Raw genomic sequence first — 27,162 nt, 5'->3', positions numbered from 1 at the left:
AAAAAAAAAAAAAAAAAAAAAAAAAAAAAAAAAGGAAGAAAAAAAAAAAAGAGAACCCTCCAGCTACCTACAAAGGGGCTCAGGGCTTTGTAATGGCAGAAAGAAACAAAAATGAAAAGAAAATTGCGGTTGAGGCTAAAGTGTGAGAGTGTGTTTGTGTGTATGTATATCTGTGTGTATTTTTAAAGGTTTCTTTGAACTGCCTTTGTGCTGAGTAGGCAGAGCTCCTTGCCAATGCTAGTCACGGTTTAAGGAACTTTGAGTTAACCTCTTATATCGAATGAATCTTTTCATTTGGAAACCAATAAATCTCAATCTCTAGCCACCTTTTGTAGAGCAGGCTGGGGCTTACCAAGGCGAGGCTGAAGCTTATAATAAAGAAGAGATAAAGTTTGCCAAAGTTTTTTTCTTTTTTCTTTTTTTTTTTTCCCCCCCTTCTTCTTCTCTTGTAAATAAAAGTTTTGGAGATGGCAGCAGTTGGAAGCAATCCGGAGAAGGACTCGGATCTGTGCATTGTTTCACAGTAAGCCTATTTACTTACATAGAGTCTTCAGGGACTCGAACACGAAAATGATTTATAGTTTTCCAACAAGTCATTATTTTGGTCAGTTGTGGAGGGTGGGGTCGTGGAAGGGGGGGGAGTGGGGGGCCCGTTCAGTCTAATAATCAATGTGCGGCTATGGAAAGAGAAAAGGGAGGGATGGGGGGGCGGGGGGGCAGCGTTCCGCAGATAAGTAGGGTTAACACTATAAACATTAGAGACAATTGAGTTTTCCCATCTGAGCGGGTGTTTGGGGTCTTCACATTTATCAGCCATTGCTGAGAGCGCGCGGGGACCAAGGAGAGAGGGGGAGAAGCCATCTCTGGGAGCAGCTCGGAGCCCCTCCTCTGCTTTCCAGTTCGCACTTTTTGCATATCGGGTATAATTTCTTTGAAGTACTTTGAAATCCAGCGCCGCGTCTCATCTCTGGATGGGAGATGCGACCGCAAGAATCGATGTTTTGATTTATTTTTCAGTACTTATTTCCCGTCTGCTCTCCCTCGCCCTCCCTCTGAATATGCCATGCTTACAGGGCTGTATACATTCCATCCATATTCTATGTATAATGCCCCCGCAGATGGCTTTTAAAAAATCATTTGCAATTTCTATTTCGCGGCGGCGCAGTTCACTTCCCAGCCCCTCTCCCTCTCTCCTGCTTCATCTCAAGGCGCTGTCTTCTTCCCTTCTCCAAATCGTTCCCATCCAGGAGTTATTAATTACTCTTACAAGGCGGGAGATTCTTAACTAATAACAAAGTTGTAAATTACCACCTTCCCTCCAATATTTCTCATTTGTCAACCCTGATTGATTTGATTAATATTCCTTCGGCTCAGATCGTTCCGAGCTTCTTCGACGCGACCATCAGCTCAGCGTTACGCGCGGGGCCGCCCGGCGGAGCGCAGCTCTCAGAGGGCTCCGTCCGGCCCTGTGCTGCGATGGGTTCGTAGTTTGTGCCCGTTGGGGTCAACAGCGTCGAGTGGGAAAAGGGTGTCGGGAAATAAACTGAACAAAGCACGGCTGCTAAGAAAAAAAAAAAAAAAAAAAAAAAAAAAAGGAAATTAAAAAAAAAAAAAGAAAAAAAAAACCTCCACGAAGGGTAACCCCCATAATGAACGTAAGGCTGGAGGAGACCCCATGTGGGCTGATTGGAGGCTCCCAGCCCTCGCCGTGCACCCTGCCTGTCACACTGCCCGGAACGGAACCCCGGCACCTCGATTTATGCTTCGTTTGTGGCCTCAGCAGCACAGAAACGATAATAGCGCGTAAATTAACCCCTTGAAATGATAGACAATAAACTTGGCTTCAGTCCCCCTTCTCCGCACAGCGAGTGGGGCTGGATTTCTGGTTCAAACCCGTCATATTGGCTTAATTATGAGACTGTAAATAACGGCTCTTAAGGAGAAGGAAAAAAAAAAGAGGGGGGGGGAAATAAAGAGACCTAAGGGCGATGTTCCGCCCAGGGTCAGAGCCGCACCTCCGCACCCGCGCAGCCCGCACCTATGGGCCCTCTATATGGGACAGACGGGGATGTGGCGGCACTAACGGTGACCCCCGCCCGGACGGCAGCTGCTGTCCTTGCGAAGCCATCGATGGGCGCTCCCTCCTCCACCACTTGAGTTTTAATCTTAATTATATTAAGTGGAGTGCCGGGCTGCCGTGGAATTGAACGTGATGCATGACGGCCGCCTGTTAAGCGATCGATTGCGACTATTGCCTCTTTCCTCCCTATCGATATTCACAATCCGCCTTATCTGCGGCCGAGGGGGGCTGAGGGCAAAGGAGGGGGGGGGGGGGAGGGTCTCTTTTTTTCTTTTCTTTTTTTGGTGGAAATGTAAAAATGAGCGACTCGAGTGAAATAACATTCCGTCCGGTCACCTGCAATTCAATATGCGCACGAGAGACGCCGATGTATATGAGACGATTTTAATTATGATTAGAAGACACACTCGGAACGAAGAGAATAGATTCGGAGGGAGGGGAAGGGGGGAGGGCGGCCGGAGGAGCATTAATGAAATCTTTCCCCGCGATACCAAAAGAAACAAGTGGTTGGTACAACGGAGGTGATTTGTCACCGAACTCCAAAAGGGGGGGGGGGGGGTGAGGGGGGTGGGAGATGGGAGCCGAGCTGCGGTGCTTCCCCCGCTTTGAAGCGGCTCTGACGGGCAGCGCCAGACCACGCCTCGGCGGCCGCTCCCCCCCCCCCCCCCCCTCCGCAGCCTCCCTTCCCCCCCGGGGCGTCCCTTCTACGGCGGAGGGAGCGGAGCGGCCGCGGCCATACGGCACCGGAGAGCTGCTTAGGCCCCGAGGAGATTGTATTTGTGCACACGAAACCTTTTGTTTCGGCCCGAGGATCGCCTGCCTTTTCAAACGCAGCCGAGAAACAGTTCAGGGTCACTGACAATTTCCAGCCCCGGTGCATGGGGGGGTTGGGGTGGCGGGGAGGAGGTGACCCCAGCCAGCCGCCTCCCGGACAGTTGTCGCCTCCGGTCGCCTTTGGAAGCGAGACGGTGGGACGGGGCGAGACCCCTCTCGGCCAGGGCCGGCCCCGGGCTCTCAGCTCTCTGCTCTCGGTCTGTCCTCCCCCCGACCCCGTTGCCCCGGCCGGAGCCGCCCGCAGCCCCCCCCGCTCCGCCATAGCCGGCTATTTTTCTCAGGCTGTGACTTCCAAGTGGCAGAATCTGTAGGAGTGTGAATCTGTTCTCGTTATGTTTGTCCCTTTCGGTATTTCCACAGACTTTTTTTTTTTTTTTTTTCTTTCTCCCTCTTTCTTTCTTTTATTTTTTCTTTTTCTTTTTTTTTTTCCCTCTCTCTCTCTCTCTCTTTTTTTTTTTTTCAGTATAAATTAACTCCGACTGCAACCACCAGATTGTTCCGAGGAGACTACCTCCCTAATGACTTCATCTCCAAAAGTTGACTGACACTCTAGCGAACTGCCAACACCTGTTTCCCAGCACCCAGACTCCAGAACCCACCAGACCTCGTAAATTTAGCTTCTCCCTCCTCCCTCCCTCCCCCCCACTTAATAGATGACGTGAATATCTAAAGGGAAGGGGGAAGGGAGGGGGAGATGGAACTAGGTCACATTTGAAACTTTTTATTTTTCATCTCCTCTGAGCGAGATCTGGAGATAAAAGAAAAAAGACGGAGCGGGAGGGAGGAGAGCAGAGCTGGGGGCAGCCCACACGGGATGGATTTGGGTGCAAAGCTCAGCCCTGGCTCCATCTCTTTTCTCTGTGGGGATGCTCCAGGCCATTTGGCCCCACCTGACCGTGATGCCTCCCAGTGCCTTTGCTCGTACAAATCTTCCTATGTCCTCTCCGGGCCGGGACAAGGGGACAGGGGTTGGGAAAACCAGTGAGGAGCCAGAGGGAACTGCCCCGGGATGGGAAAAGGACGGATATGGCTGAGGGCATCGCGCCGTGGCAGTGCTGCACCCGGCCCAGCTGAGAGTACGGGGACAGGGCGGTGCCGATGGCCCGGTCCCTCTGCTTTGACAAGAGCGGCTCCACGCATGGGTTTCGGAAGAAAACAATGATAATAATTGATTGTTGTTGTTGTTGTGGGCTGGTGGGGGAGGGGGCGGATTTTTCCCAGCTGCGTTTTCGCTTGATAGAACGAGATGGGCCGGGAGACCCGAAACTCCCCCATCCTGCCCTGCTCTGCGCAGGTGCCCTTTGGGTTATAACCCTCCTCCCAGACCTTCCCAGCATCCCACCCTGCCCGGATCCGAGAGGGCCCAGAGCCCAGCGCAGGAGGAGGGCGAGGAAAACCCCGGGGCACCTCTGCATCCCAGGAACATTAGGGAGAGGGCATCGCCACGCTTCCAGCCCGGAGCAGCTGCCCTCAAGGTGTGCGTGGCTTTAGGACGGGAGAAGCGTTTTATTCTGATGACAGTAAGGCAACTTCGTAGCGGTTCCCATCCCGAAGGGGAAGATCCGCTTCCCACGGGATCCCACACCCAAAGTTTGGCTTTCTCTAAGAAAGATCCTCCAGAAATGAATAGGCTCCGAACATAATGAATAGCTGGAAGACGCAAAACGTTTGCGGGGTTTAAAAGGCTCGTGGCAGAGCCGCGTGTCTGTGCGAGGTGTCGAGATGTTGCGAGTGCCGGATATTCACGGGAAGGGTTTACGTAGTTTAAAAAAGAAGAAAAAAAGAAAAAAAAAAAAAAAAAAGAAAACAACAAGGAAACCAGGTTTTCTTTTTCTCACTTCTCACTCTCCCTCTCTCTAATCCAGGAATCATTAGCAACCCCCTCTGGCTACATGTTTTGCATCAGTGAAACATTATGACATAGTTGTAATACAAACTCCGCTGACTTGCTCTGCATCTTGCGGTAGGAAGTGCAATAGCAATAAAAAGCAGTTTGAAAGAAAAGGACTCCGGGCATTAAGTTGTCTCCGAGAAACGCCCTTTTCTGAGCCTCAAAGCGAATGGACAGACGGACGAAGGGGCAACTTTACGGCTCTCGGGACCCTCTGCCCGCACCGGGCAATGGGGATCTCCTCGGGGTTGTTCCCCTCCGCCTTTTCCCGTCTGTCTATAATTCTGATCGGGGTTTTGCCGCTTCCCCCAGTCGCCCCATAACACCCCCGGCACCGGGCTGGTATTTCCCCGTAAAGTGAATTGGCCGAAGCAGCCTTTGCCCAATTATCTCCCTTCCACCTGTCGCAGCTGTTGGCTTAGATTGTTCCCGGTAGAAATTCTCGCTGGAATTAAAAAATAGAGCTATATTTCTCCCCCCCCCCCTCCCTCTCTTTCTGCTTTCTTTAAAAGAATCCAATCGCGTTCACCCCAGGCGGGGGCCCGGCCGCTGCGTGCGTTTGTACTTTCCCCGTTACTCATTAACTAATATTCCCTACTTTCTGGTAAAGTCAAATGGCTCTTAATAGCTCTTTATATTCTCGGAATAACATGTGGATGCTCTTAATCAATACTTAATAGCACTCCCTGTGCTAAACAACTGCCGTGCGCTCTGCTGGGCTCTGTAAGAGGGAGGGAGAAGCCGCTCCATGGCAGCCCCCGACCCCGCATCCCCGGCCCCGAGAGCAGCAGGACGCGGCCCGGCCCCGCGCTCAGCCCCGCAGCGTGCGCTCCTCTCGCTATTGTCAGCTCGGGGGGATCCTCTTCATTTTTCTTCCTTTTTTTTTTTTTTTTTTTTTTTCTTTTTTAAATAATAATTTCCCAGAGGCTCTTCGTAAGTGTTTTGAGACTTTTTTTTTTTTTTTTTTTTAAATTTATTTCTTTACTCGTTTTTTTTTTTCTTTTCATTCCCCTGAGCGATGCGGGAATCTCGAAGTGCCTCAGCTCAGGCTGATAGACGCACACATATATATTTATATTTATTCAGCATTTACTTTTGTTTTACTGCGGAATACAAAGGATTTAATGACATGAAGGGATTCAGGCTAATGTCACAGTCACACGAATTCCTCGTGGCTGCAGAAAAGTCTGTGCCCTCTCAGTGCCATTTGAGCAGCCAAACCGAAGTGGTTCAACACTGTTTTATTTTCCAGTGCAGAAATGACGGCGGGCGCTGCCTGTGCGCCTCTGTCATAACCGGGGAAATGGATCCTTCGTTGTTTTGATTTGTGTTTTCTTCTCATTTGAGCGGAACACTCGAGGCAGTTGTAGCTGTTTGTGTTACGGGACACTCTGGAGTTCAATCTCCCTGAAAGGGGAAAGGAAAATTAAAAAAAAAAAAAAAAAAAAAAGAAAGAAAGAAAGGAGGAGAGAGAGACAGAAAGAAAAAGGTCTTACGGGGAGGGCGAGAAAAACTATCTGTTATTTTTTCCTTTACAGCTTCCGCAAAACACGGAGCTTGTGTTACCCCGCGGGCTGTGAAACCGTACCCGAGGTTTTGCCTTTCCCGCAGGTGCGCGCAGGGCGCTGCGAGGCTCCGCAGCCGTTGGCTGCCGTCGGCTGGGGCTGCAGTGACGCGGCGCGCAGCGAGGTGGCGCCATGGGGCGGCCGCTGCGGGAAGCGCGGAGCGGAGCGGGGCGGCAGCGCGGAGCTGCGCGGAGCGGGAGCGGCTCCCACCTCCGGTCGCTCTCATCGTAACCAGAATTCACAGCTCTGTTTTATTGTTCGTTATTGTTATTATTTGTTTTGAATTCGACGGGCCTCGTTTAAATGCGGCGTTCTTTTTTTTTTTTTTTTTTTTTTTTTTTTTTTTTTTCCCGCACACGCGGATTTTCCTCTGTTTCAGCGTTAAGGTCCTCCCTTTATTTTACCCCGCGCCGAACTGCTCTGCGAGGCCCGAACAGCGCTGAGCTCGGCTCATTCCCCGGGCGGTTCTGGCACCTCTGCTCAGTTCTTATCGGGGCCACCATTATTCCAGCGATCACGCCCACGGCATTAAGGGAAAGCAAACGCAGAGGAACAACCTGTGTCGTTTGTTTAAAATAATTCCTCCTCTCCCACTGCTTTGCCCCATTGAAAGCGCGCAGATGCTGCTGCGCTCCGGCTGTGGGTTTGTTAATAACCGCTCGATATTGGGGGTATTTCGGATCTAAAAACACCACGAAACCCTGAATGCATCCTCATAACTGCTCAAAGGTGCGTTCCTAGCACCGCACCAAACCCGAACCGCGGGTCGGTGCGCGGTCAGAGGAGTCCCTGAGCGCTGCGAGTGCTCTCCTTTCGCATTGCCTCACCGGGATTGAGATTTTCACCGTCTCAGAATCCCTAAAGCTGAAAAAATACATTCCAACATTTCCTGGATCTGTTTATTTCCCTGCAATACCTGCCCGATTTCTCTACCCGCTCCCAAATGATCGCTTGACTTGAAAAAGAAATAACGCCTTCACAGGACAGGGCAAAAGAGCGAACCGAAGGGACTCGGGGCATCTTTTCCTATTTTGCTGTATTTTCCACGTTTCGAACAGCCGCTATCGGGGAAGGCGAGGAGAGCAGTGAGACACGGAGTGCTGTCCGTGCACGGACACACGCAGTGCCTTCACCCTCCTCTCCCTCCGTCCCCCGACACTTTATCACCTTTTCTCCAACTTTTGGAGCCCCGCGGGTTGATTTGCTTTTTCTGATTGTTTTTGATACTGACGTTGGGCGTAAGGGTTCCCAGAGCAGGTCGGGTCATTAGGAACGGGAACGCGGAGACAAAGAATTACAAACGCGATCTCCGAGTCTCTCTCAATTCATTTCTGCCACCGTTTTATTCGGTTTAAGTGATGAAAAGTGACAGTTCTGAAATAGACAGCTTTTAAAAGTAATGAAGTCAGATGACGCTTTAACCTGTCGATTGCTATAAATCAGCTTTGGAAAAAAAAGATGAATGAACGTTATCATTTGCCTCCTCCGCTCCGAGTCCGTTCGGTGCCGCTTTCGGTGGGCGCCGTCCCCACCCCGACCCCACCGCTTCTCCCCCTAAAACCGCCCGGTGTCATTGGCACCGCTTTGATCGTGGACCCTCGAAGGGGAAAAGGGATATTTAAACGATCCCCAACGTCCAGCTGGGAAAGGAGGGGGCATCTACTTTTTTTTTTCTTTTCTTTTCTTTTCCTTTTTCATTTCTAGAGGCCTTCGGAGCGCAGCTCTCGCCCCTGCGCTGCTTTTTAAGGCCGAAGTGATAGCAGTAGCAGTGCAGCACTCAGCTCTGCCAGCAAGGCACAGGAGCACCGCCAAAAATAAACGTGGGCAGTTTCCTCTCGTCCACCTTATTAATTTATTACCTGCGGGCTTATAGGCATTAAATTGGGGAAGGGGGGAGGGGAAAAAGAAGAAAAAGGGAAAAAAAAAAAAAAAAAAAAGGAAATAAAACAAGGGAGGAAAAGGTTGGTTATTTTCTTGGGATCAAAGCCACTTCGTTGGCGAACCCATCCCCTTCAGCGCCCGGGGCGGGTGGGACATTGTCGCTTCTCCCCGTCCCTCCCCGGATTCGCCCGCAACTCGAAAAAAATCGCAAAGGCAGTAATTAATGCTCCTCTCTAATGAATTATTAGGAAGGAATTAATGACGGTGATTACATGTGTGGGGGTTCGCTCTCGCATCTCCGCCTGTGCCCCCAAATCCCGCTCCAGAGGACGGGACGGGGCCGCCTGAGGCTGCGGGCTGCGGGAGCCGACGGGGAACAGAGGCACAACCCGCAGTGTTCTTATCTGCTGGGGTGCCACGGGGGTTTGAAAACGAGTTGGAATAAGAAAAAGGGAAAGAAACGACGGAAACCCCGTCTGCAAAACGGGGTCGGAATAGATTTCTTTTTTCTTTATGTTTTGTTTTTTTTTTTTTTTTTTTTGTTTTGTTTTTTTTCTCGTCTCGTCTCCCAGCGCTGTTCGTTTTTCCTCATTTCTTCCATTCCCTGGGTTTACTCTCCAGGAACGGGGCGGTGGCAGCGGGCGGCTGGGCGCCCAAAGGCCGGGCACGTTTTCCCCTGGCTCCCTCTGTCAGTTTGCACCCAGCCGAGGCAGCTCTGACCCCACAGAAATGTGCACTCGGGAGAGAAGTTTCTCCGCTGTTCCAAAGGTGACCTTTGGGGAAGTTTCCGCACTTTCACTCCGAGCCTCTCAAGGGCTCCATTTGAAGATCCTTGGCTGCCAGCGTTCTCCAAAGCTTAACCTGTGTCTTACATTGCTCTTCTCAAGTCCCTTTATCCTTGACATATAGAGACGCAAATACATTTTCTCCCCCTTTTTATTTTTATGAAACAATCGATCGCTCTGCACGACGCTTCTTTGGAAAACAAAAACTTCTCCTTAGAGAAGAGAAAGGCAGGAAACTCGCATACCTGTTGCAAGGCTGAAAGAGCTTTTTCCCCCCTTTACTTCCCCCACCCCCGGCTCTAAAACCTCCGCTCTGGGATGGGGCTCCGAGGGAACCCGGCGCTGCGCGGACTTTCCGCGCTTTATTTGCACGGAGGATGCGGAGGCAGCAGCGGGTGTGGATTTATTTTTATGGTACAAAAGTGCAGCGGGACCTCGGCCCTCTTATCCAACACCCTCTTCCCCCTTCCCTCCCCCCCCCCCCCGGGTTACCATCCCTTCTCCTCGGGCAGCCCCTCTGCCCCAGTCAGCCTCAGGGAAAGGCCACGGAAGGAAACTTTCCCCTCTATGATTGTGTTACCTTTGCCTGACCGTGTAATGAAAATCCTCGGAAAATGTTACACAACACGAGGATACCCTTTGGGACCAAAGTTTCCAGAAAAGCCTGCCCCGCTTCCCTGGGGGTGATGCTAAGGGACGCGTAACCGCTTTGAAAATCGCATCCTCCGCGGTTTCCCCCCTTCCCCGCCCGAAACGTGAGCCCCAAAATAACATAACCCGTCTGCGGCCGCAGACATCTCCATCGCCATCACAGTGTCACCAAAAGCATTTAAATGAAGCGGCGCGCTCCCCACGGCCGCTTAATTAGGCGGGGAGGGAAGCGAGGGCTGCGCGGAGCCGCGGGATTTGCGCACCCATGGGCTTTGCTTCCGTCCCCCCTTCCCCCCAGCAACCCGCATCAGCGCTGTTCGGGCACGGGGGTCATGGCTGGTTTTCATCCCCCCACCCTCCCTCGCTGTGCCGGTGCGCGGGGATGCGGGAGGGTTGCTGGGGGTCCTGGGGTGAGGAAGGGGGGGGATGGCACAGCTCTCACCGAGCTGTCCTGGGGCGTACCGATAACGGGAGCATTGCGGCCTCGGAGGGGGTGTGGGGTGAAGGGCTGTGCACCCCTTAAATCCAAGCCCACCAGGAGCTGAAGCGTGGGTGGATTTCATGGCATTTTATTTTTATTTTAATTGCTCAGATCTCGCGATAAGGGAAACCTGGCGAGAGCTGCCTTCCTCCCATCCCCCTCCCTCTCCCCCAGCAAAGTTGAGAGGAAAAAGCAGAAAAAAAAACAAAAAAAAAAAAACAAACAAAAAAAGCCCAGAATAAATAACACCTCGACCCCGACCCCGGCACCGAATCTGGGGGCAGCCTAGGTGGGGGGCACGCCCCTAAAGTCACAGCTAAAATCTCGTGGCACCTCCTGGATGGGAAAAAGACCGTGCAGCCCCTGGGAGAGCGCATCTCCTCAAGTCAGGAGCCGGTGCTGCGGTGTTCCAAGTCCTCCCTTCCCCACTCCTCCCAAGATCCGGCTCTCCCATTCCCAGCCGGGCACCACGCCCCTCTCTTGGGCTGTGCGGGGTAGCATTTGCTATTATTATTATTATTATTATTATTATTATTATTATTACTACTACTACTACGACACCGGCTCTGCCAAGCGGCACACACGAAGGGCTACGTGTGTTCTTCTTATTCTTGTTAATTCCTTGTGGTGGGGGCCCAAAGGAGGGGCTCCTATGGGGGATCAGGTGAGGCCGGGCCCGGCCCGCCGCCCCGCTCCGCCCGCAGCCGCCGCCGCTTCCCCGCTCCGCTGTGCCGGTGGCTCCGCTCTGCTCCGGGTGGGTGGGAGCGGTGCGGGGGGAGGGCTCGGAGAGGAGTCCAATTTTCCCTTGAAAGAAAAGAAAATAATCGGGAGGGGTGCGGGGAGGGAGGGAGGGGTGTGTGTGTGTGAGAGAGAGAGGGACTGTGGTGAATTGGTGTGAAGGAAGTGGGATTATTGCCTTAATTTCGGACAATGATAACCGAATGAGGTAAAAACAAAACTCGCTTCATTATATACAACAAAATGTAATTTATACCCAGGGATGCCTGTCCACTGAGATTTACATCATTTGCTGATAGCGATCACACTTATTACTTTTCTTCAAAGACTTTTTTTCCCCCTTTAAAAAAAAAAAAAAAAAAAAAAAAAAAGAGGGTATTTGTGCTAAATTGCCCAATGCTAGTGTGATAACTGTCAAAAGTTTGACATCAAAGGGAACTAATATTATTCAGTTACCAGAGGAGCTGTCTGTCCAAATAAGAATATCTTAATTACTGAATCACAACGGTAGAAAAGGGAACAGATCTGAAAAGGAGAGGGGCTGTGGAGGAGGGGGGGGGGAGCTTTCAGTCTGTTCCTTTTTGATGAACCATCTATATTAGGCCACTGTGCGATTCTTAATCATGTTTAGTGGTTTATACCCTTTCTCTCTCCCCACCGGTCCTCTGAACTTTATAACTATATGTAAACACGTTGTCAGTTTGAAAATAATCTTCTCTGGGTTCTTGTTAGAAGAAATTTCAATCTTCTTCAGTTCTAGATTAGGCAGTCTAGTTTTCTCTATCGGTGAATGGACTGGGGTTTCTTGGACAATAATGTGCCAATTGTTGATGGTTTGTGACCCATAAAATGTGAGGGTGACTATTCTGGCTTTGGTATGTAATTATGCAAAACACTTTCTATAAAGGCTTGCCATCTGATCTAATGACAGTCCCTGCGGTCTATTTCAAAAAGGGAGGGTCTCTATATACAGTTCCCGAGAGAAAGAAAAGTAACATTTTGTTTTAATACAAGTTTTATGGGAAAAAATGGATAAATACAGAAACAGCCGAACACATACGCGGCCGATTTCGGGGCGATTTAAACTAATGACGGCTGTGCGCTGTGCCGCGAGGGTGAGGACAAATTGAGCGGAGCCCCTGGGGCAGGAGCGAACCCCTCTGCAGGCGCTGAGGGACGCTCCGTGGGGCTGCGGGTCCCCCCCCCACCCCCCCCGCATCAGGTCTGCAGGTGCCTCATTCCGCTCTGCTTTGAGGTGCGGGGAGAGCCGGGTGGGCGGACGAGGGGGGTGCGGGGTTGGAGGGGGGGCCGGGGGGGGGGGGGGGGGGGGATCAGCGCCGTGCCGTCAGGCGGAGCTGAGAGATAACGGCACCGAGCTGCCGGGAAACCACCGGGACAGACGCCGCGAAGGGCCGGGGCTGCTGTTAGACGGGCGAAGGACCGCACAGAGATAAAAGTTACGCGGTGTTTTGTTGGGGGATTCAACCCCCCCCTCTTTCCCCCCCCCCCCCCCCCCCCCCCCCACTTTTTCCCATTCCGAAGGGAGGAACGTTAAAAGGGCTGCTCTGCTTGCTACCAAATGACATTGCTGCTACGTCACGGGAGAAAACATAAACACCGCTGCCAATTTAAATTGATGTATAAAGATTAATGGGAGATGAAGCATACTAACAACCTGGTTCCTAACGGCAGCGATACGCACGCACGTATAGGCAGAGCCGCAGGGACGCGCGGTCCCCTCTCGGGTTCCCTCTCCCACATCGCCATGATGTGTGTCCACAGTGACATGTTTAATTCCCCCGTGGACTGCGCTAATACGATTATAAAAAAAGAGAGAGAAAGAAAGAAGGGAAGAGAGAAAGGCTGATGAAAAGGGAGAATCAACAAAATATCAACGTGCCGCAGAGAGGAGGGAGGAATAGATAATTAGAAGCAAAAGAGGAGCAGGTAATTGTGATCTGAAATTAAATATGATGTTTAAGACGTCTCCTTTCCACCGCGGTGAAGATTTCAGATTCGTACACATAATAAACACTCAGGTTGTCATCTGGAGGTGCAAATCTGAAAGATATTCCACCAAATGAAGTGCTGGCAGAGAGAGGTATAAAGAGATCTCCGCCTGTCAGGGGTCAGACAGCCTGAGATTGCTTCTAGAGATCTTTTGAAAATTTCACACGATTGAAGGCTTAGGGGCTTTGCTGCGTTCGCATTTCAAACTCAGATCAGCGGGATCACAATCAAAAATAGAGGTCTGGAAAATTTTGATGCAAAGATGGCCACAGGCTTCAGCGGGTTGGTTTCTTTTTTTTTTTCCCTTCCCTCCCAGACAGACACTCTGACATGGCTGTGATCCCCGGGATGACAGAGTTGTCAGAAAAGAAAGAGAAAATAGCATCTTGTCTTGTAACTTCCTATCAGTCAAAAGGAATTTAGGATCCTCTTTCCAATAGAAGAGAGGGAGAGGGAGCGAGAGGGGGAGCGGGGGAAAGCGCTTTCTTATCAAGCAAAGCGAAAAGAGTTCTGTGTTTTATAATTAATACCCCGCACCTAAACGTTTCTGATCTCTCCCTTTGCAGTCCTCCCACCCCATCACCTCCTTCTCCTCTACAATTTCAATTTTAGATCAATTAAAGTCCTCCGAAGCTGTGTGTGTAGCAGTACAGTGCTGGCTACACGTATGTTCGTGTCACACGTAAAAATCTGCCATATGCACTTCCACGAAATACGTTGAGACATATTGAATTATGTACTATTTTTTAATCTAAACTCAGTTGTAAAGAGCTTATTTTCACCACGAAGATCCCATATCGTTACGGTTTCATTTAAATCATTACATCGTTGTAAGAAACGGTGTTTAAGGTCCGAATAGCAGACGGGAATGGAAAACACGAAGTGTCCCCTTTGGAGTAAATGACAAATGAGGCAAAAGAGAACCGTGTAAAAAGACATACCGGCTGTATTCCATTTTACAACTCTTTGGAAAAGGTCAGGTGCGATAGGAAGCGTTTGATCATCTCAGCTATCGCAAATGAATTGCTATTGATTTGTTGACCAGGAGGAAGTGTAGTTAACTCAGCTCAGGTCTAATTATTGCAGTTTCTAAAAGAAACGATGCGGGTTGAGTTGCCGAAAGGAGCGGGACGGGTTTGGGGAAGGGAGCGGCACGGGGCGCTCCTCCTCAGGAGCTGCGCGGGGCTGGGGGCCGCTGCCCTTTGTCCCCAGGTTCTCCCCGAGCTCAGGTGCGAAGGGATACAGAAATCTGCCCCGTGTTTCCCAGCCGAGGGGACAGGGGTTGATTTGTTTGTTTAATTTTGTAGCCTCCCCCTCCACGGCCCCGGGAGCTGCCCCAGGTGGAAGGGAGGACAGAGAAGCTGCCGTTTGAAAGGTGGCTTTTGACGTATATCTATTTATTTTCAATGAAAGAAAAGCAGTTATTAACAAGGAAGAGGAACGTTGTTAGCAGTTAGACGGGACACGAAAAGATTCGGAGTGAGGGGAGCTGCTGCCGAGCCGGGCAGCAGGAAACCACCTCTGCAGGGCGCCCCAAAGAGCGAGGTTTGCATCGCCGATAATAAAGTCAATACTTTAAAAAGTGAAGTTTTCCACCCCCCTCCACCCCCCACCCTCCGCCCATCCGAATTTGACAGCGGTACCTCCGGCGAATGACATCTCAATAATGAACTAAATATTCTCTCCCCTCCCGCTCCCCCCCCCCCCCCGATGTAACCGGTTAATTAACAAATAACCCCCTGCTCTGCGCGCACCCCGCATTTTCCAAGTGAAGGGCGATAGTTTGAAGCCAGAAAATCACCGCCGAACTTCAGGGTGCGAAGAAAAAAACTTTGGAGATGCGTTTGATGAGCATTGAACTCCGCGGGGAATATTTCGGGGCGATGTCACCCAAACGAACCTACGCGGCGGTGGGAGCGATTCCCCGCAGATAATAAACAGGAATTAAAAGAATAAAATAGTGGTATAAAATAATTCGGACGTTCAGCCTCGGGTCGGTTTTAACGACGCTCGGAAATATCTGTTGGTGTGGGATTGGTATTTTTACTTCACCCCCCAAAATAGATGAAGCAGAATGAGGGGGTTCAGGCGATCCGCCTGAATCTGGAGATGCGTTTTCGGGTGCAGCTTTAGGGATGGGTAAATATAGAGTGAAAATCTGAAAACAAAAAGAGTTAGGAAGCAGAAAGGTCAAAGGGATTCGACGGCGGGTGGGGACGGGCAGAAGTAGGTATTTCTAAGAACTGTTTCCCTCCTCATGGGTAAAGAAAGTATTTTTGCCCGACTATGACGTACGTTCGGGTTCGTGCCGAATTTTCCGCTTTTACCCTAACAAAGTGTATTCGGGGGAACAAAAAGGTGAGGGAACCGAGGGAAGTTCTGAACGCCTCTTTGCGATCGAGCCGCCCTCGGGAGCAACCCGTCGGTGCATCGCGGTCTTATTTGGGGTCCCAAAAAGCGTCCCGTCCAGCCCTGGGAGCCTTCACGAGGAGAGAGGGGACTGCAGCACCAAACGAACTCCGCAGGGGGAAATCGCTGCCGACAGCTCAAGGACTCGGACGGGAGTTCGATTCCCAAATTGTGACTCGAGAAGAGTCAAAAAATGAACTCCTGAAGTCTCGGGCGGAGCGGGGAGTGCGGGGAGCAGTTAGTGACGCTCCTCCGGAACGTTTTGGAGAGGCGGAGGGAGAGGAGGTAGAGAATTTGTATTCCTCTCAGCCCAGAGATGGATAAGTTTGTCCTGACAACTGCAGAGCGGGAGCGCTGGGGGGGGGGGGGGGGGGGGGGGGCGGGGGTCGGACCTTTGTTCTGGGGCTGAGGACTGCGGTTTGGGGTCGACAACTGCTGCTTGCTTTGCTTTTAAAGAAAACGGGATGGTCCGGAGCTGGAGAGGGAGATTTTGTTCCAGAAAGTTTTCCTTGCTCGAGTTCTCTCTCTCGCTCTCTCTCGCTCTCTCTCTCTCTCTTTTTTTTTTTTTTTAAATCTTTTCTTTTTTTGAAACGTGGCCAACAGCTTCCTAATAAATGTGGAAATTAATGGCACCCTTTTTTGGCGTCCCTAATCCCGGTCGGGAGCTGGCAAGAAAGCCCCATCCTGTCTCGCTTTCTCAGCGAAATCCACCTGGCTCCCACCCCAATTTTTGGGTGCATATGTGTGCCTACATCACCTCAACACCCGAAATCGAGATGTCCCGTCCCACCTCCCCCAGCGTTCCCCTCAGGACGGGCTCAGTGTCCTCAGCCGGACCGACCCCGATCCGATGCCGGCTCCTCCAGCCCCGCGGGCACAGGGGAAGGGCTGGGGCAGGGCACGGGGCTCCTCCGTGAGATGGAAACATCGCTTCCATGTGCTGAACTGCAAACACCTCCTACGGCACCGAACGCCTTTTCATATAGCCGCGAGTAAATTAAATCCCCCTTAAATCTTCCGAATTGCAACAGGAGACGGCAGCTAATATTACCATTAATTGAAAAGAGAGCTGCGCTTGACTTATGGGGAGTTTCACTCAGTTTTTTTACATGGGTGATTTAGGGTTGCTTTCAGATCGCGTCTGCATTACGCCCGCACCTCGCAGCCCTGACATTTTACCTTCGGGCTGAAAAATGATGTTCAGCCAAAGCCTATACCTACGGCCTGTAACGTATATAGATCTATGCGGTTATATACCGCTGCACTTAGCTGGCTCTTAGCACACGCATGTCTCAGTGTGTGGCACATCCATCCCCACCCGCGTGTGCACCTCTGGGGTCAGCAAAGCGCTGCGGACCTGCTGGGTTTGGGGGAGAAGGAACCGGGGGGGCTCTGCCAGGGGGCGGCCGGAACCGTTCCCAGGCACCGATGCCGCAGCTGAGATTTCACATGATCTCCCTAATTCCACGTTTTATATTTTATGATTTCTTGCCAGCATCACAGTGTGTTTCTGTTTAGATATACTAAGCTCCTTGAAATTAATTAACCTGTGGTCAGCGACAAAAAAAGTAATACTGGTTAAGCTATATTCCTTTACAGCGTTTGGTCACAGTTAGTTACAGAATTTTCCAGCTGTGAAGATGATGTACACTATTTACTGTAATTGAATTGCTGTTATAACACCTTTCAAGAGGAAAAGTGATACACGACAAAAGTTTCGCCGGCTCACGGGCTCTCTTTATTTTTTATTTATTTATTTTTTTCCTCGTTTATCCGCAAGAAAAAAAGAAAAGAAAAAAAAATCCAAACTGCAGCCGAACCGCTGCGCTCACAAAGGCTGCGCTGCGCCGGGGGGATGCGGTCCCATGGAGCTGCGGGAGTCGCTCCGCACCGCACGGCGCAGCGGGCAGCGGGCTCAGCCCCACCGGGACCTCCCGACCCCCCGGGCTCAGCGATGGGATGGGGCGGCCCTCGAGGGGAGGGGGGCTGGGGCCGGGGGCTCGGTGCGCTGAGCGCGGCGTTCCCGCGGTCGGGGCGGCAATGGGATTTATTCCCTTCCAACTCGTAATAGATTCTCTCGAGCATCACAGAGGCTATTTTATCGAGTCAATTCAAAGCAGGCTGTTCATTAGATCCCGTTATTACTCAAAGGGGACGATCAGTTGGAAAAAAAAATCTACCTAATTTGGAGGGGAAAAAAAAAAACAACAACAAAACCACACATTTTAAATAATTTCTGTAACTTTTGCTACCTTTGGCGTTTTTGGCAAGAGAACAAATAAAAACCCGGAGGAGTTAGAAGTGTTTCCCCCCCCCCTTACCCCCCCCTTTCTTTTTTTTTTCTTCTCAGTGCCACATAACAGCCTTTCCTCCTTCAACTTCAAAGAGGACTGAAAGGACAAACATTCTGATACGGCTAATAATACACGGAGAGAAAGAATTTGCATTCCTTAGCAAATATAAGTGCTCATTAATAGAATCATGTATTTGGCTAAGAACATCTTGCCGGTACCGCTGGGAGATAGAAAGCGTCCATGTGGGGAGGGCTTCAGGAAGAGTTTTGATTGACGTTGTAGGGGTCTCATCTTCCCCCTCTCCCTCAGCCACATATATTAGGTCAACGATTACTATTAAATAAAATTAAAAAAGAAGAAGAAGAAGAAGAAGAAGAAGAAGAAGAAGAAGAAGAAAAAGAAAAAGGAACTAATAATCATGAAGGAACAGATGGGGACAGAGTGCCCTGCGACTTCTGAAAGGCACAGCAAGGACTCGCTGCCTATAAATTCATCAAGATAATGCTAATTGAGCTCTCAGGCCGTGCCGGAGCTCCGGGTGGGCCCCGGGCTCAGGCCCCAAACCCGGGGATCCCGCGCACCCGCGAATCTCACGCAGTCACTCCCGCATCGCACCCGCGCCCTCGGGGCGATTTTTGCTCTCCCCATATCGGTGCTTTTCACCGCCGTTTCCCTCCACTCGCGGGGTTTGCGCGGACGCGGCTCCGGCTGCGCGGAGGGGAGCGGAGGAACGCAGGGAATGCGCGGCGCCGAGAGGGCGATTTTCAGCCCGGCGTCCCGAATGCGCACAGCCGGAACGGGGCAGCGATTTATTTTGCCGTCGATTCGGGGTTTAGCGAACCTTCGGGGCTGACCCTGCGAGCCTCTGCCCCCCACCCAGCGCTTCAGTGTGCCCTGAAACAGACGGGATTCTTCGTAAAAGAAGAGGGGTATGAAATGGTAAAGAAAATTAAAGTCGCATTCTGGTTAAACCTTTGGGTGTTTGAATGGGCTAAAGGCAATCTGGGCACACTCTTCTGCAGGAGGAAATAAAGCAACTTCAGGTGAAGCCCAAGAAAGTTCCCGTGGGCAACACTATGCTGTTTCCAGTACAATTAGTTGCATTAAAAAAAAAAAAAAAATAGATAACTTAAAGAAATGGGAAAGAACTTTGCCTGTTAGGAGGTTTATTTGGGGACCACTCCTGCTCTCCTGCCTTATACCTCCAGACAGTGATTCACATCTTGGTGCAAAGGCAGAACATAACCAAACCTGTGCTGGGTGTGTGTGGGGATGGACCGGAGCTGCAGCCATACCCTGGGACCAGAATTTGATCTCTTGGGTTTTTAGCATCTTATTCATAAAATGTCAAAATTAAACAGCATTTTAAAGCTGCCGAATCTATCTCGAACTGTTATTTCAAAGGATTCGGTGAGTTTGCTGTCATCTCAATCTTTACCATCAGGTTTGGATATCTTTCTAGAAATGAACCCTTAACTCAGCCTCAGGGTTCAGAGCTTGGTGTGAATACAGAGGAAGGATACAGCCCTCCAGTGAGAGCTTAACTGCTTCAAACTTTCCTGCTAACAGATCCCTGCTGGCTTTTCCCCTTCAGGTTTATTTAAAGAAGCTGCCTTTGCCTGAGACTTTCTTATTTTGTATTGGAAGCAGCTTTTTTTACACCTACACGTGAGCGTATTTGCACTGCTGAAACACAGCTGAACACAATTTGCCTCTGACTTTAGTGGGACCATATTTCATCGGTGATGCACAAGAATGCCGGAGGAACCACGCTCAGGGAGCGTCACATGTGGTTCTCAGTGGACGGTGAGAGCAGAAACATCCTTTGGCTTCAAAGCAGTCCTGGGTTTTATTAGCATAATCGGGAGGAATCGTCAGCTGGGGGCTGGCTGTTGGTTTAGGCCCAGCGGTCATTGGTCTAATAACCTTCTGACTGAGGTTGGGATTAAAAAGTCAAAAGTTTTTGGCTCATTCAGCAAGTGGGACCCTCCGTCTGAGCACGCCGATGTCTGCGTTGGCTCTTTGTTCTGCCCCAGTGGTCCCCAGCCCACGCCGGTCCAAGGATAATAATATCAAGCAAGGAATGCACTGCCTTTTTTTTTTTTTTTTTTTTTTTTTTTTTTTTTTTTTTTTTTTCCCTCCCCCTTCTCCATCCTTTTTCACTCTTATGGCTGTAAGCAGCCTCAGAGGGTCCATAAGGTTAACAAATTGGGAATTTCAACCCTGCTTTGTTTCAGCCTCTCTGGCGGCGTTGCTGCAGGGCTGTGAACCCAGGGATCCCGAACTGATGGCCCCGCAGCCCCCGAGCTTTATCCTCACTGTGGATCTTTGGGGATGAATCAAAATGTTTCAGGCACAACAAACTAGAATATCTATTTCATCGGGGAGAGGAAAAGGAGAAGAAAATCATCAGCTCTAATGAGAGATGCTAAGATATTTGGGTATGTTGGGAGGCTGCCTCCTGTTCCTCGCAGTTGGAACAAACATGCTCCCTAATCTCTTGGCCCCTATGAATGATTGTTTTCCCCTGGATAATACCTTTTCTTCACATAGGAGCGCTGAGTATCAGTAGCACACACTTGATGCTTTCCAGTGCTCTCTTTTGCAGTGCTGGGTCATTGCCAGCCTTCAATTTACCTGCCCGCTCCCTTATCTCTAGGCTGCGGATCCATCCTGTGCTGGATTTCCTAGATACAAAGGTGTCTTTCTGTGCAAGCTATTGTTTTATAATTGAGCAGCTCCATCAGTGCAAAAAGTCTGTTTTGTTTTTCTGTTAACCCAATCAGGGAATCTGCTTTTACCCTAAGCTTGTCCTATAGGATTCAACTCCTCCAAATGCATCTTCAACCAATCATACTGGACCAACCTACAGGACCTGGTCTTCTCACCCCAACATTTCAGCATCATGGAACCAATCTGTGGCCCAGTGCTGGGTGGCACTCACGTGTGTTACCTGCTTTATCAAGAGATGCTATCCCTTGTTCCAAGGGATTTTTATTAGAAGCTCTTTTCTTGACTCCGAGTGGCTCGATGGTGTGTTTTTGGACCTGATCACATTTTTCCCCTTTGGTTACAGATTTGCTTTGTGCACAGCTTTAATTCTTGCTTCTGCATTTGTCCAAACTTCTGCTTTCCTGTAAACATGGTATATTTTCTGGAAGGAATTGCTCTCCAGCCCCTGCGTGCTCCACTGCTGGGCACTGCTTCCCTCCCGGGTACAACTCTGTTGTCTTTGTACTCTCTTCTTGCAGGAGGTATCAGGGGGCTGAGCTGTGCCCAACCTTCTTTACATACCACGGGTTGAACAATGCCGTGAAAGATTTTTCAAACACAAAACACCTTTTTCAAATTCAAAAAGCAGTAACCAGCAGTGGTAGGAGTGGGGCTGGGACTTTAGCCAGGCTCTTGCAGACCAACATTAACGCATTGTCTGTGAGAGAACTGTTATCTCAGAGTGGACCATCGCCTTTCCCAGCCCAGAGCTCTTCCCTGCACCTCTCATCCCCTGCAGCTGCACTGGCAGTGGCCCATTTCCAAAGTGCTGTCACCCACATTTATTCAATACTTGTCACTGTACAGTCTTCTGGAAGCAGGAGCCAGGTTGAAGCGACAGATAACAGCTTGTTGTGCTGTTGACACAGTTGTGGATCCCACGACTCCCCATATTTCTCTTTTTAAAGAAGCATTCCAGCTCTCTTGCTGTTTGAAAAGCCTTCCTTTCATTAAATTGTGCTGATGCCACAGAAAATTGTCAGCTGTCCATCCTTTCCCCAGGCAGGGAAAATATATCTGTATATATCTGTATATATGTATGTATAATCACAGCAAGGGGAGGGAAGGGTCAGGTGTTGCTATGGAAAGAGACTATTAATGTGTAACAGAACTGGTCGTACGGGAGGTGCACAAAATGAGCCTTTCAAAGGAAGGTCACAGGCAGCCCAGCCTCTCTTTGGGGGACACCTGTCCCAAATTTGATAATTTGATAATTTGTTCCTCCCATTATTTCCCTTTGCTGATGGCTCTTCGGCCAGATTTTCAAGCATCAAAAGGTATCCTGTGCTAAAATGGTCTGGATTCATTCAGAGAGCAAATTTCTACAAGGCATGGGCTTGACTGCTTTATGAAGAGCTTACAGCTAGATCCTGAGGGTGTATAAATTACAATAACTTTCCAAAGTCCAGCTTATGCCAGCTGAGCACCTAATGTACGTGAAATATCTTCTGCTTTTAATAGGATCATCCAAAAGGAAAGAAGGTGAAATGTGAAGCAAGGGGAGAGAAGAATGTCCGTGTATTGCTTTCCAGTCTGCAATGGTCATGGATTTCATTGGGAATAACTGCTTTGCCCAGTCTGTGTCAGGTGGAGCCAGCTCTGCTTTTACACATTAACTCCAGCTCTGGCTAAGAGAAGGAAGATGTTCTCCTGGTACATTTGTAGAACTGGTTTCTCTTTGCTCCATGCATGACCACCCAGATGCGCGTCTCTTCCCGAGGCACTCAGCTTTGCTCTCTGCTCCAATCTTTCTCTGTGTGCCCCATGAAACACAGAGGATGTATTACTAACAGTGGTATCTTGATTTCATTTAAACGTAACGGGACAAAGAGTAGGTTTGCTAGATGGATTTTTCATCTATAAACTCATCTATAAACTGCCTTCTGCAGTATCACAGAACCATTGAATATCCCAAGTTGGGAGAGTTCATGAATGATCCATAAGGATCACTGAGTCTAAGTACTGGAGCACTCAATCCAGTCTGGGTGTTTCTACACCGTTACAAGACTTACACTTTGGATACTCTTTGGGCCTCATCCTGACTGGGCTCCCCTTAACAAGGGAACTAAAATGAAGAGGTAAATGAATTTCTTCCTGGAAGATTGGAGCAGAAATGCTAAGTCATGGCCTGAAGCAGTGATTGAGCACCTGGTAGGAAGGCAGTGCCAACCCAGTGGAGCACAGGTGCATGCAATGCAATGCAATGCAGCTGAGTGATGAAGGGGTGGAGCCAGGATCCACCCCTTCCTAGACCTCATTTAAGGGCTGGAAGTGGAGGTGAGGGTCTGTTGCAGGAGGTCTTTGCAAAACTGTGATCTTTGGAAGGTAAGTTTTTTTTGTTCTTCTTCCTCCTCTTCCTTCTCCCTCTCTCTTCTGTGCTCAAGGCTGTTGATTTTGAGCAGATCCTCACTTGCTGTATCTTGGGACCTTGCTGCTCTGTTGTCATTGCTATGCTTTCCATTTCCATCCACGAAGATGCAGTTTTTCAATATGTTGCACTTTATTTATTTTTTTTCACCCCCTGTTATTTTTCTCGTTGGCCACAGAACCATCTGCTGGTGTCACCATTTCTGGTCCCTTGGAAATTGGCCTTGCAGAGCACAAGGTCTGTCCTGGCTGAGGGCTGAAATCTGCTGCTTGGGGTGAGGGGAAGGAGCTGGAGGAGCCCTCTGCCTACCAGGGTCATGAGTGCAGCACTCACACCAGTCATGTGCTGCAAGCTATGTTTTATTTTGTGCTGCCTGCCAGCCTCAATTTCAACTTCTTAAAGAGGTTCCTTTGCTATAGAAAACCACAGAGGACTACAGATTGGGGACTGCAGTCCTATGCAGAATAAGGAAAGCTGATTTAACTGTTAAAGTGTTAACATTTCCTTGGTCTCTTTCAGAGCTTCTTCAGAAGTAAATAGACAGATTCTGAAACTTTTGTGTTGCTCAGGACCCTAAAATCTCAGATCCTTAAATCCCGGTAAGAAATAATTATATCTGGCTCTTGCATGTTTTCTGTCTGTGGTCTGAATGTGACTCCTTGTAAGTACACACACAGAAAAACAGAATGGGGTTTGTCTGCCTTTCTGGGGATCACAACTGAGTAAAGCAGAATTGGTCCCTTCCCACAGCCGTGGGGAACAACTTCAGGGTGATTTCCATGACCCTTCTCTATGCTTCTTAGTCTAGGCTGTAGACCCAGCTGCTGTGTGGGGGCTTTTCCTCCTTAGTCTCAGCTCAGTGCTAACAACTCTAGTGAGCACAGAGGGACAAATGGCAGAACACTTGCAAATACTTGATGAGTTTTTGCCTATCAGAGTTCAGTGCTTTGGTTAGTCATTATTTCATAGCAGGAGAAATAAAGCCTCAGTGTTCCTCAAATGATAGGCATGAGGTGGCAATCGCAGGGGCTCTGCTGAACTTCCTGATATTAAGGTAGCTAGAGTGCTGTTCAGATGTAATCCAATCAACAAGACCCGACTCCAGGCAAGCTGGCAAACTGAGCTGATGAACATTTTGTGCACCTCACCTATTCGCACTGCTGGGATGAGGGTCAAGGTGCTTCCTGACATGTGATTATCAGTGGTCACTGATGATACAGAGGAGACTGGTGAGAAGGGGAGGGAGATAAGAATGGGCTCATGGTGTGCCTGAGGCAGACAAAAGAGTCAGAAAGAAATACTTATTTTCTGGAGCAAAGAGATTAATTAGTGAGAAGAACTGGTTTTGCAGCATAGAGCAGGTTTTCTTCACAAATGGGCCTCAGTAGTACTATTATAAAGATGAGGTCTCTACAAGCTTGTATTTCTTCTCTTGGGAAACCATGTTTTGTTAGGTGGTGAGGGAAGAGCGATCCAATCTCCTTAGTCTTATCAGTAAATATATCCCTATTAACAACAAATCCTAGTAAATAGAAAAGGTTTTTTTTAATTTTTTTTTTTTTTTTTTTTTTTGCTTGGGTGCTGCTTTTGTGCAATAACCTATGCCTTGTTAAAAGGTGTCCATCCAATATCACAGCAAGAGCTCCTTAAAGGGAAAAAACTTATAGGATAAATTCATTCTGGTGCAGAGAAGAATGGTCACTGTTATAACATTGTTACATATTTTATATTGGGTGTCCATTTAACTTTAAACAATTTGTGTCATAGATTGGCTGCTACATTTAACCTACTTGCTATGATCTTTAAGTTCCCACTTCAGAAACGCTTCCTACAGGGTAGGACTGTAAGGCACCAGAGTGCTGTGAGGAGTGGGTACCAGCACTGGAGGACAAAGACTGCAGTAGAAGAGGTGGCTGAGCAGAGGATCCAAACTGGCGCTGTTGATGAAGAAGAAACTGGGATACAGTCAGGAAGAATGGCATGAAAAAAGGCACGTGAGCATCTGGAAAGGGAGGTTAAGAAGTGTGACCTTACTGTAGGATGGAAGAAAAAGACATGTAGAAGATGTCTGGAAGAAGGGCACAGTGTGCTGAGAGAAGTGATTTGCTGCTTGGGCTTGGTCTGGGTGACAGATGGGAGGCTGCAGTGAGGAAAGAGACACAGAAGGGAGAAGGGGCCAGCAGCAGAGTGAGTGGGACCTTGGGTGGGCAGTAGAGGAGAGGTGAGAGGCAGTACCATTTGGGGGAGAGGGGGATGACTGCCAGCTCTCCTGAGTGATGGGATGGCATTGTCAGCAGTGAGGTTGTCAGGGATGGCAGGTGACAAGGTGTGGGCAATATGGAGCAGAAAGAGCTCCTCCCTCACTGCTGATGTGGGAGGGGTGAGCTCAGTTTTGTTCTCTCAGTGCAGTTTCTCAAAATCCAGGGCCATCTGGACACGGTCCTGTCCCTCACACAAGCTGTTGCCCAGGGATTGCTCTGGCAGCCATGACTGGCTGGCATGTCCAGGAGTCTGTGTTCACAGCCAGAAGGGCAGATGGCACAGGATTCACTACAGTGGCTTTGCAGCACCTGGTGTCACCATTTGGGGGTGTGGGGTCCGGTGGAGCCAGGTGAGCCTTGCTGTGTGCACTGCAGTGTCATTCAATTGAGTTCCACAGGGCTGCTCTGCCATGCTGACCCAGCAAGCTCCCAGTCACTTTCAGTATCACTGGTGCAAACATTTGGGATGGATATGCTCCTCTCCAGCTGGCTTTGTGGTGTTGGGCTGTTCCAAAGATCTGCCTGAGGTAAGGGAGGACAGTGGCACTCAGCTGACATCACTTCAGCAATGTGTTTGCAGTGACTGATGTCTTCAGCTCACTGCCATTGGTGCTCTGGGTTGCTCAAGAAATGGGTATGAAGAAGAGACACCGAAAACTGTGATCACTCTGCTCACATGCCTACACACTAGGGTTGTTTTGTTCAAGGAATGTTTTATTAGCATTTCACCATCCCAGTAACAATGCTTTTTTTTTTTTAATAGCATTTGTGATATGGAATTTGTCAAAAATTAAAATGCTTTTATGTGAGAAAATGGTGCTGTGTGTTTATTGCTGGTCTTAGAGCTGTGGGAAACAATGGATTCTGCAGTTCTTCATCTTTCTCTGGGGGAGGGGAGAATACTAAGGATGCCATCAAATTGTGTGTTAGAGAAGATAACCTGGGAAACAAATGATGACTGCAAATTAGTCAGAGTGTCGGCTTGCTCTTGCTGAGGAGCCCTGGCTGTTCCCCATTTCATGTTGGGCTCTGCCCTCTCACACTGCTGGTCCTGGGAGAGGAATGAGGTCACAGTCAGCTCATCTATCCACAGCCCTAATGAACTGTTGCCAGAGGAGATCTGGAGACTTTTTAGCACTTTAGCTCCAGCCAAAGCACTGGGTTCAATCCCACATGTGGATATATTCCTTCCACTGGAAAATACAAATGTCTGGAAATAAATTACATCAGTTTCAGTTAAACTTTAAGACTTCTCAAATCTAGATAAGACTTTCTGGTCAAAACCTTGGAGGCAGAGATCCTTGTGTGAGGATAATGGCATTGCATGGCTGTGAAGGCATTCACTGAGAGATAAAGAAAGCAAAATGAGTTGCTTAAATGCGTTGTCTCTCTGCATCATACATGGGTTTTCTAAGCATTAATTTATTAGGTGTTAGGAAGCTAGGAGAATAAAGTGAAGAAGAAAAAAAACTGCAGGCTGATGAGTTTTTACAGCTCTTCTACTTGTACTTTGTTACATACCACAGAAAAAGTATATAACAAATTCATGTGCAAGAAAATATTGAATTACTTTGTAGCAGAAATGCTAAGTCATGGCCTGAAAGCAGTGATTGAGCGCCTGGTGGGAAGGTAGGGCCAACCTGGGGGAGCTCAGGGGCATGCAATACTATGCACCTGAGTGATGAAAAGGGGTGGAGTTGGGATCCAGCCCTCATTTAAGGGCTGGCATGGAGGTGAGGGGATCTCTCTGGAGATCCTTGTGTAACTGAGGCCTTCCAAAGGTAAGCAGTTTTTCTGTTTTTGTTTCTGTATCTATGGCTGTTGCAACTGGGCTTGTCCTCATTTGCTGCAGCCTAGGATTGTGTCACCCTGCCATTACTGCTGTACTTTTTATCACATTATAGTATTTTAGTATTATATACCTGTAAGCAGGCAAGTAACTGCATGATTGCAATTCAAGTGGCAGATGACAGAGAACAGTCTCAAAATCCTACATTAAATTCTGGCAAATGTACTTTGCTCAATCGAGGTTCTGCCTCTTCTGATTGTACGCTATGTTTTAGGACTGCATGAACATGACAACACAGGAAATGCATTTAAGTGAATCATCTGCTGTATGCCTCTCTCGGGTCATCCCAAACT

At 49.1% G+C, this 27,162-nt stretch overlaps 1 long non-coding RNA gene across 1 annotated transcript; it reads left to right on the top strand.

The window, feature by feature from the left end:
- LOC128075337 (uncharacterized) lies at positions 1-25,816 on the top strand. The gene is made up of 3 exons (XR_008203778.1): positions 1-523; positions 21,853-23,358; positions 24,594-25,816. It is a non-coding gene; the product is annotated as an uncharacterized LOC128075337 (long non-coding RNA).
- Positions 25,817-27,162: the final 1,346 nt, after the last annotated feature.

Source organism: Tympanuchus pallidicinctus, unplaced genomic scaffold (assembly GCF_026119805.1).
Source record: "Tympanuchus pallidicinctus isolate F22 unplaced genomic scaffold, pur_lepc_1.0 scaffold12, whole genome shotgun sequence".
Lineage (NCBI taxonomy): Eukaryota > Metazoa > Chordata > Aves > Galliformes > Phasianidae > Tympanuchus > Tympanuchus pallidicinctus.
The sequence above is the reverse complement of the archived record's forward strand: the minus strand, read 5'-3'. Positions and strand labels throughout refer to the sequence as shown.